This window comes from Balaenoptera musculus, chromosome 7 (genome assembly GCF_009873245.2).
Source record: "Balaenoptera musculus isolate JJ_BM4_2016_0621 chromosome 7, mBalMus1.pri.v3, whole genome shotgun sequence".
Classification (NCBI taxonomy): domain Eukaryota; kingdom Metazoa; phylum Chordata; class Mammalia; order Artiodactyla; family Balaenopteridae; genus Balaenoptera; species Balaenoptera musculus.
The window spans coordinates 18,212,447-18,221,326 of record NC_045791.1 but is presented as its reverse complement, the minus strand read 5'-3'; positions in this window follow the sequence as shown (position 1 = coordinate 18,221,326).

The following is an 8,880-nucleotide window of genomic DNA, read 5'->3' as shown; positions in this document are numbered from 1 at the left end:
TCGTCACCCTCCTCATCTAAGGGCACCTGGGTGTCCTTGGGCCCAGGTCAGGCCTCAAGCGAAGGAGTTGTTGGGTCCCTGGAGAACTTTAAGCAGGAATGTCCCTGTCACTAATGTCAGCCTCAGGCTGGCCATTTGGATCAGACCCAAAGATGGTGAGCACAGAAGGACCCCAGTGAGGGCCGTGGCTCTCTCCTGCAAGGCCTCCTGTCACCCTGGGGTGGGGGACAGGCTGGGGGGTGTGTGGTGTGCTTGGGGGTTGCAGGATACTGCAACCTGCTGGCCCCCAGAGGAGCTCTGTGTGTCTGACGGAATGTATTTTAAAAATTCAAATCGGGATGCCCTGGGGGTAATTGGTGGGAGTTGCCCGCACTATCTCAGCCATTGCCTGTCGTCTGATCCCTTGCCTGAGTCCCAGGCACTTGGCTGGCTCCCACGGGCCTTTGGGATTGCCACTTTCACGTGGAAGAGACCCTGAATCTTGTGTGATTCTCGCTGAGCGGCAGTCGAGCTGGCCCAGACCACAAGATGTGGTTTCTGTCTCTCCTGCTTAGCCTGACACCCTGCAGGGCCCAGCTCTCTGCTCCGACCCCCAGCCTGAGGCACCTTACACTCTCTACCTCGGTCACCAAAGCGATGGGCTGACTCCGGGTCCTTGATCCCTCAGAACCTGCTGCGCCTCCCAGAAAGCCCTCAGGAATTCCCTATTGTCTGGATTATCCTACCCCTGAGCCCCACCCCCAGGGAGGAGCTCCTCATAGAAAAACATCTGCCGGAACTAACACCAACTTCATGATACCCCTTTGGGTGACCACTGCGAATGGACAATTCCTCAGGGTTCAGCCTGAAAGCAAGATCAGCTCTCCTGGCTTCCACTCCACCATCCCAAACTCTCCCTTCCCACTGACCACGCCGAGAGGCCCAAGAAGGTCTAGAACCCTCATCATGACCTCGGAACTTTACTCAGAATCTTTTGAGTCGCAGTTTATACTCTCTTCTAGCAGCTTTGGTTATCAGACTCAGCCCGATGGCGGATGAAAAACAATGAATTGTGAAGCAGAACAAAAGGTATCCAGAAGGAAAAGGGGCAGTTGACAAGGTGGCAAAAGTCAAAACCACTGACAACTTTGGTATAGAGTCATAAGCTGCGTGGACCCAGCTGAGAGGTTGCCTGGAGCCCCTCGGATGGGTTTTCGGTGTGAGCCCGCCTTTCACTGAAGGCCCTGTTCTAGCAGGAGCCTCTGGGCTAGGGTTGCCGGTTATCCAAGCAGGTGGTGGCATGCCTGACTAAGACTTTCATCCCATGTCTGGCACTGATCGATCGGACAAAACTCCAAATTCGTTATGGTGAGCAGAGATCAGCCCCTCTGTGTCTGGTAGAAGCTACTAGGAAAACCCAACACAATGCCAGGCACATAGTAGGCCTTCAGTGGGCACATAGTAGTCCTTTTAGTTCCCTTTCTGTTCCCGTTGAGCTTGTGTAAGAGGGACTTGGACTTGGGGCAAGAGGAGCTGGACCGTATACTGAAAACTTTTAGTTTCATAGTTACTCATCTCTATTTCTTAAGATCCATTGTAAGATGCACGTGGATTTCAGAGACATTAAAATAGAAAAATATATCCAACTTGGAATTGATGACATACATTATTGGTTTGAGAAATCCTTGCCTTTGGGAGATCTATTCTGCTCATCAGCATGGTAACAGCTCCAGGAAGTCCTGGAGTAGAGGCACCTGCTTAACTTTGAGTTCTTTTCTCCCGGACTGACTTTGTCCGTCAGAGAGCCCTCTCTGTGTGGCTCCTTAGGCATCCTTTGGAACTTGTATTCTGTGGGACCTATTTTAGGTCACCTTAAGCCATTCAGAAAAGTTTAAATTATATTCAGTATACTTTCTTCATTGACCTTAGTTCTGTGATGTGATATATTTTAGAAAGATTTTTATTAAACATGCTTAAGGAAATGTCAGTTTTAGCTACAAATTTGCATAAGTGCTTCAGGGAGCTTGGGACACTCCTGGCTTGCTCCAGGGGCTGATTTGCATAAAGGGCCCTAGGCTTTGGGGAAATTGCTACCAGGCCTTCCCACATTTAGATTAAGACTATGCCCTCCTGAAGGGGTGATGTAGAGCATGTCGCCATCCCAGGACCACCAAGAGCTGGAAGTACCTTCCATCCCACCCTCTTCCCACAGCCAGTGACTGGTGCCTGGCTATGAAAGCCCAGCTCCCTTGCCTGACAGTGGGACAAACTCTATAGTGTAATATCCATCCCAGAGCTCCCTACAGAATCAGGCTGAGACTAGGACTTAGCCTTAAATTGCACCCTTGCCCGACTTCTCTTCCCCTATCTTCCGCCCTGGCTCTCTTACCAGGTTTTCCTGGGGACACCTCCTTAGTAAAGCACTGGCCTGTGAATTCTTGTCTCAGAGTTTGCCTCCAGGGATCCTAAACCCAGACAGGCACTAAAAAATTAATAACAATGCTTAAGTATTTTACACATTCAGTTTGCATGAAAATTTCACCAGTGTTTTTTAACATCAGGATTCATATATGATCCACATATATCAATGAGGTGACTTTTAAAATCCCTTTTAATCTTTAGATTCCCTTTCTTTTCTTTCTCATTGCAGTTTTTGTTTTGTTTTTGAGAAATGAGGCTGCTTTCTTGAGAGTTTTCCACAGTCTGGATTTGAATGCTGGCATTCCGTTGATCTTATTTAACATGTTCCCCTGTCCTTGTTTTTCCTATAAATTGGTAGTTGCGGGATCTGATTCAGATTTGATTTTTGGCAAGACTCCTTCATAAGAGGTGTTGCGTTCTTCCATCAGAAATTGCTAAATTTCTGGTTGTTTTTCTCTTTGTGATGTTGGCATCCACTGACACTCAGTACTTGGGTATATTAATTCATTGGGGGTTGCCAAATGGTGATATTCAAATTTCATTTTCCCTTTTTATTAGCTCAAATATCCTGGGAAACCTTCCTTATCAACTATTTAGTTACTTTGAAGTACAATTTGTATAGAGAATTCGAAGAAGTAATGTTTGATTTTATCCTTTAATTGCCTATTTTCAAAATAATGAGTTGGTTCCCTCGTATCCTTGAAAGTTTTCTTATTATATTAGATTTCTTTTTGTATCATGATGAGCTCAGGGATTTAATCCATATATCATGTTTTTCAATCCACTGCAGTTACATGAATTTTCAAAAGTAAATATTATCCTACTATATATTTTACTTTGTAATTTCCTGTTTAAAAAACTCTGAAGTATGTCTTGCAGATCTTTTCATTCTTGCATGTAAAGATCTACCTCATTCTTTTTCATTGCTACTGAGTGTGACACTCTATACATGTCTTAGGGGTTACATTAGAATCTTCTGTATTAGGCTGAGCCTTTTGTGTACATTATTTCATATAGCCTTTAAGACACTCTCTGATGGAAGTATGAAATTCTTATTTTTTCGATGCAGAAATGGAGCTCAAGGTTACCCAGCTTCGAAGGGATAACCTGGGAGTTGAGCGCAAGTCTGCTTGGCTTTGGAAGTCTCATACCTGACCCCTGAGTCTCTGAGTGGGCCAAGCCAAGCTGCTTTTCTGTTCCAAGAGAGTTATTCACACATCCCCTCCTTTGTCTGAGGTCAGTCCTCCTCTGGGATCTGGGTGGAACCTCCAACCTCCTTAGGAATCCTGCTTTAATTAATTATCCCTCTGTGTACACACATCTGCCTCTCATGTGGACTCTTTCCCTCAGTAGAAAAGCATGCTCCATCCTAAGAAGACCACCTGCTCACCCCTTGACCCATGTGCCCTTGACACGGCCCCGCCCTCTCCCACAGCTGCAGTTTATTTGATCACATCAGATGAGAGTGGGACGGTCTGTGAACTGGCTCTGTGTTTGCTCCCTGAGTGACCTTTGGGTCTTTGTACCTGCCCTGGAGGGACCATCTCAGCCCACCCACTGCAGTTAGCTCAGTTTCTGCAGAATCCCCCTAAGACCACTCCCACCTGCCTTCCCTTGGGTCAATCTTGAGGAGCAGGTAAATTTTGGAAAGTCAAACATGGCCTTTGAACTCCTGGCTTGAGATGTTGGGAAAGTTGCAAGAGAGAAATCTTGATTTAAAGAGCATTATTCTTTTCATAGCCAGGGAATATCTCTTTCCACATCCTGGATATTCATTCTTTCTTGATGAATTCTTCCTTGATGTGCTCAGCCTTCATTAATTTTTCTTGTTCTGTACAACTAGTACCGGTTCTTTGCATATTCTGCTTTGCATTACTAGCCAGGTTTGAATAAACACATTTGTAAAATCTTTGAAGGCTTGTATATCTTCTGGTCTTTGATTCCTTCACAATTAGCTAGCCCACTAATTACCCTCCATATGATGGGCACTTAGAGTTGTTGGAGGATGGTTTAATTTATTGTTTTTACCAAACTTTGGGGACAAATGAACTATAATAACAGATAACCCTGACAACCCAGGCTTTAGACGCTATCTACTGATTTAAGAGATCAGACTATGGTGATGAACCTGGGCAGTGTCTTGCATGAGCTCCCCCTAAAACCTTATTTCTGACACCGCTATTGTCTGAGGTATCTGTCTTAGAATTTTCTGGTGTTTGTGTATTCAGGGACCGTCACTGTTCCCACCATAGCTGAATTATAGGGTTTCCTGGTGTCCAACTTTTAATACTAAGTAATAGGGCTGGGATGGCTTTGCTTTTGCCTGCCAAGAATCGCTTATGCCTTTTAGGAATGAATTTTCCATGAAAGACCACCCCGATACCCATAATCAGTCCATGTCATTTGGGTAGGCCTGATTTTCCCTCTTGCCCCAGTTCTGGGTATGTGGAGGTCACAGGACCCAAGTCAAGCAAATGAAGCTCAACTTTTTGTGGCAGGACCAGGAAGGATGCATTTCCTGTCTGCTGGATTTGTAAGAATGGAATTAACAGGCTGCCATGAAGAGAGAGCCTTTCTGAGAGAGATGCCAACACACAGTAGAGTGAAGCAGAGAAATTGAGGCAAAGCCAGGTCTGATGACGTTGTGTGAGCCCCTGGATCCACACGTGCCTGAAGCCTGAATACCCCCAGATTAATAGTTACTTGAGAGAATTGGTTCCTCATTTTGCTCAAACCAGTCTGTGTACATTTCCATCACTTTAAACCTAAAGAGCTTTAACTCATAACATATCTTTCCCGTTTAAGTTAGATTGTTAGAGGGGTACAGAGTTTGCAGGGGAGGAGCTCTGTTAACTTTGATTTTTTTCTATGGGTTCCCTGCTTGCCTCCATACTTTGGCAATGGTCCAGTGTGGAAAGGGAGACAAATCAAAGCAACAGACCCATGTTGAATGAGAACCTCCTTCCCCATCCAAGGAAGGCTTTATTACTGGGTATATCAGTTATAAATATGTTTGGCTTTAGGTACTAGAAAAAATCCAACAAGAGAGGCTTAAACCAATGGACATGTAATCTTGTCATGTAACAAGGATTCTGTAGGTAGGTGGTTGTTGGTGCAGATGAGGAGAGTAATCATGTCAGTCCAACTTCTCTGCCAACCCGTGGTGTTGCTTATTCTTCTTCCTTCATACTGTTGCCTCATGGTCATAAGGTGGCTGCTGCCATTCCAGACATCATATCCATATTTAAGACAGAATGAACATGGACGAGAGAAGGGTGGTATGACCTCCATGGCTCCCTTTTCATTTGAAAAGTGGAAGCTCCCTGAACCTTTGTGTAGATTTCTCTTTGTGTCTTATTTGCCAGAACTCAGGAATGTGACCCCTCCTACCTTCAAGGAAAGCTGGGGAAACAAACGTTCAGCTAGATGTATTGATTCTCCTACCAATATCTGTGTTCCTTTCATTCAAAAGAGGTGAGGAATGGATCTTACCTACTCAGTGAACATGTGTCTTTTCTTCCTCGACTCCCTTAGTGTGACTTCTCTTCCAAAAGGCTCCTCAGACTTTTGCAAAAAGACTCCAGCAGGCCTCCCTTGCCAGGTCGTCAGACCTGTCCGAATCCCAGCTAAAAGTCATTCTGAGTCCCCTCTATATTTGACAAAAGTGGACTCTTGACAAGTGCAAAGGCTAAATTATAAATACCAGTGTTTTAACTTGCTGTGTAAAAAGGGCATAATAAAAATTACTGCAGAAGGTATCATAAAATAAAAGACAAGAAGTGCCTAATGCCATGCCTAGCATCTGGTTGGCATCAAATGAACATTAATTCCCTTCTCCCTCTCCCCTATCAGTGTCCTCCGGCTCCCTTTTACCCCCTTACGTCAGTAGGAAAGGTCATTGCAATGTTCACTGGGCACTTCAGCTCTTTGGTTCATGACCCTGAATGCTCAGAAAAGGTTGTTAAAGAACGCATCCATGTCCAAGACCGAAAGATGCCACAAATGTCACATATCTTTATTTTAGTTCAATTCACAAGTTGCTCAGCCAGAAAACTTGAATCTATAGCAAACCAGGCCCAATTTGTTCTGATGCTTGCTTCATGGATCTGCTCATTATCCTGTAATAATGTGCTCGATACTGTTCGCTTGGCATGGAGCAGAGGTTCCACACGATGCAGAGACACTAAGAGGGCGTCCAGTCTGCAGCGTGACAAAGGGACCTTATCCTAATGTTTTCCAGCAGCATCCGTTCTGCACAGCGGCAGGGAAGATAGCTGCCGATGTGGCGTAGTTTGATAAGATCAAGGCAAGGACCTCTCCTTCACCTTTACTTTTTCCTTCTTGAGAGATCACGTGCTGAAGTAGAAGGAGCATCCAACTGACGGTCAAGATAGGGGTTTGAATTTTGGTTCCATCACCGATTAACTATACGGATCCTAGGCAAATCATCCAACCTCTCTAATCCTGCACCCTTCCTAGCAAAATGGGTTGTGGAAATTAAAGGAGAAAACTTCTGTGAGAGGATATGGTACATGGTAGGTTTCGATTACTGCATGTTTCTTCTCCTACCAAAACAATAAGAGCACCGACTGTGGACCAGGTGTTTTCAATATGTCAGGTCATTAATTCTCACCATAAAATGAAGTGTGGGTAGAATCTCCAGCTACAGATGAGAGAGAGGCCTGAAGCCCTGAAAGTCTAAATAACCTGCCCCAAATCACACATTGGTTAAGTGGTGGAGCCAAAATGTGTACCCAGGTTGGCTTTATTCCATATCTTTCTCTCCACGGACATAGTGCTTATCAGAGAGAATTTTTACTATTCCTGGCCTAAAATCTTTCGACTCTATCACATTTTCATTTTCATAGGAAGTAAAGTCTTAAAACTAAATGGAAAGCCTTCGTAGTGGCATTCCAGGCATCAACAAGTTAGATGAGGAGATGAACCCATCCACCAAAGGAAATTTGATCTATAAGACATCGACGGGCACTTCGGTAAACCCACTCTGCCCAGAGATGGATCACGGGGAAGTAAGAGTCCACACAGCTTCCCTTGCCCCTCAGGCCTTTCTGAGGGGTCCACTCCTCTTTTCTCTTGTAGACCCTGGCATGGGGCCCACCCTCCCTCTATGAAATCCCAGCAGAGAAGGGCAACATTTTTCTTTCTCTCCCGTCTGTTGCCTTCCAAACAATACAAAATCCCTTTGGATTTCTTTATGCCACAGAGAAAGAGAAAAGGGTTAATCCAAAGGTGAACTACTTGATAAATGATGTAATGATAGGAAAACCCCCGAAGCTATGGGCATCATCGCTGCTGACACGGAAAGGTGGCTGGTCTCAGTTCTCCAGTCCCCTTGCCAGGCGTACTCTCAGCACCTTCCTGGGAACATCCAGCGTGGTTTACATTCCGTTTATTCTTTCCCCTTCCTCTTCTCTGGGAGGATATCTCCCAGCTTCACTGACGGCAGGCCAGGCGTGGCATGCAATAGACCTGGTCTGAGTCTCAGCTCTGCCCTTTGTATGACTTTTGGGGTTTCATCCCACTAAGCCTCAGGCTCCTCCTTCTTCAAATGGCATCTCCTCCTGGCTTTGTTATGAAGATCAAATAAGAACACACGGGGATGTGCTCAGGCCAGTGCCAGCGCATGGTAAACAATTAATCACGGGTTCGAGCCCTGGTCTGGGAAGATCCCACATGCCGCGGAGCGACTAAGCCTGTGAGCCACAACTACTGAGCCTGCGCGTCTGGAGCCTGTGCTCCGCAACAAGAGAGGCCGCGATAGCGAGAGGCCCGCGCACCGCGATGAAGAGTGGCCCCCACATGCCACAACTGGAGAAAGCCCTCCCACAGAAACGAGGACCCAACACAGCCATAAATAAATAAATAAATAAATAATAATTAAAAAAAAATGTGTGAGCTACTGATAATAACTACCATCCTGTAGGAAAATCCAAATGAATGTCTCCATTATTTTTTTATTTTTATTTTTTTACTGTTTTTTTCCTCTGGGGAACTACAACAACAAAAAAGAACCGGCCAACCCAGACCCCACCCCAGAGTTGAGAATCCATCACTATTCTATACCTTCATGACAAAGGGAAAGAATCATATTCAAAAAGATAAATCATTTCATTCATGGAAGAAACACATACTACTCAGAGACGGAATGATTGAAGGACTAGAGGAGAGTCCGGAAAGAGACTGAGGACATAATATATTGCCACAGTGACATTGGGGAAATTATTGTGGTTTTTTTTTTTTTTTTAAAGGAAGTCAGCAGACAATCGAGTGAAAGATTTGTCTGGATTTTTTCCTCTGCTTTTTCTTCTTTGATCTGAGATCAACGGGGCTGTTCTATGAAGAGCTGATTTCTGAGACTGCTGGTGAGCTGCAGGTGGCTTTCAGAGCCGTCATGTGATCATTCATCATTCTCCATGACATATTTTGCCAACTCTCAGGTGGAAGTTTTGAAACCTTTTT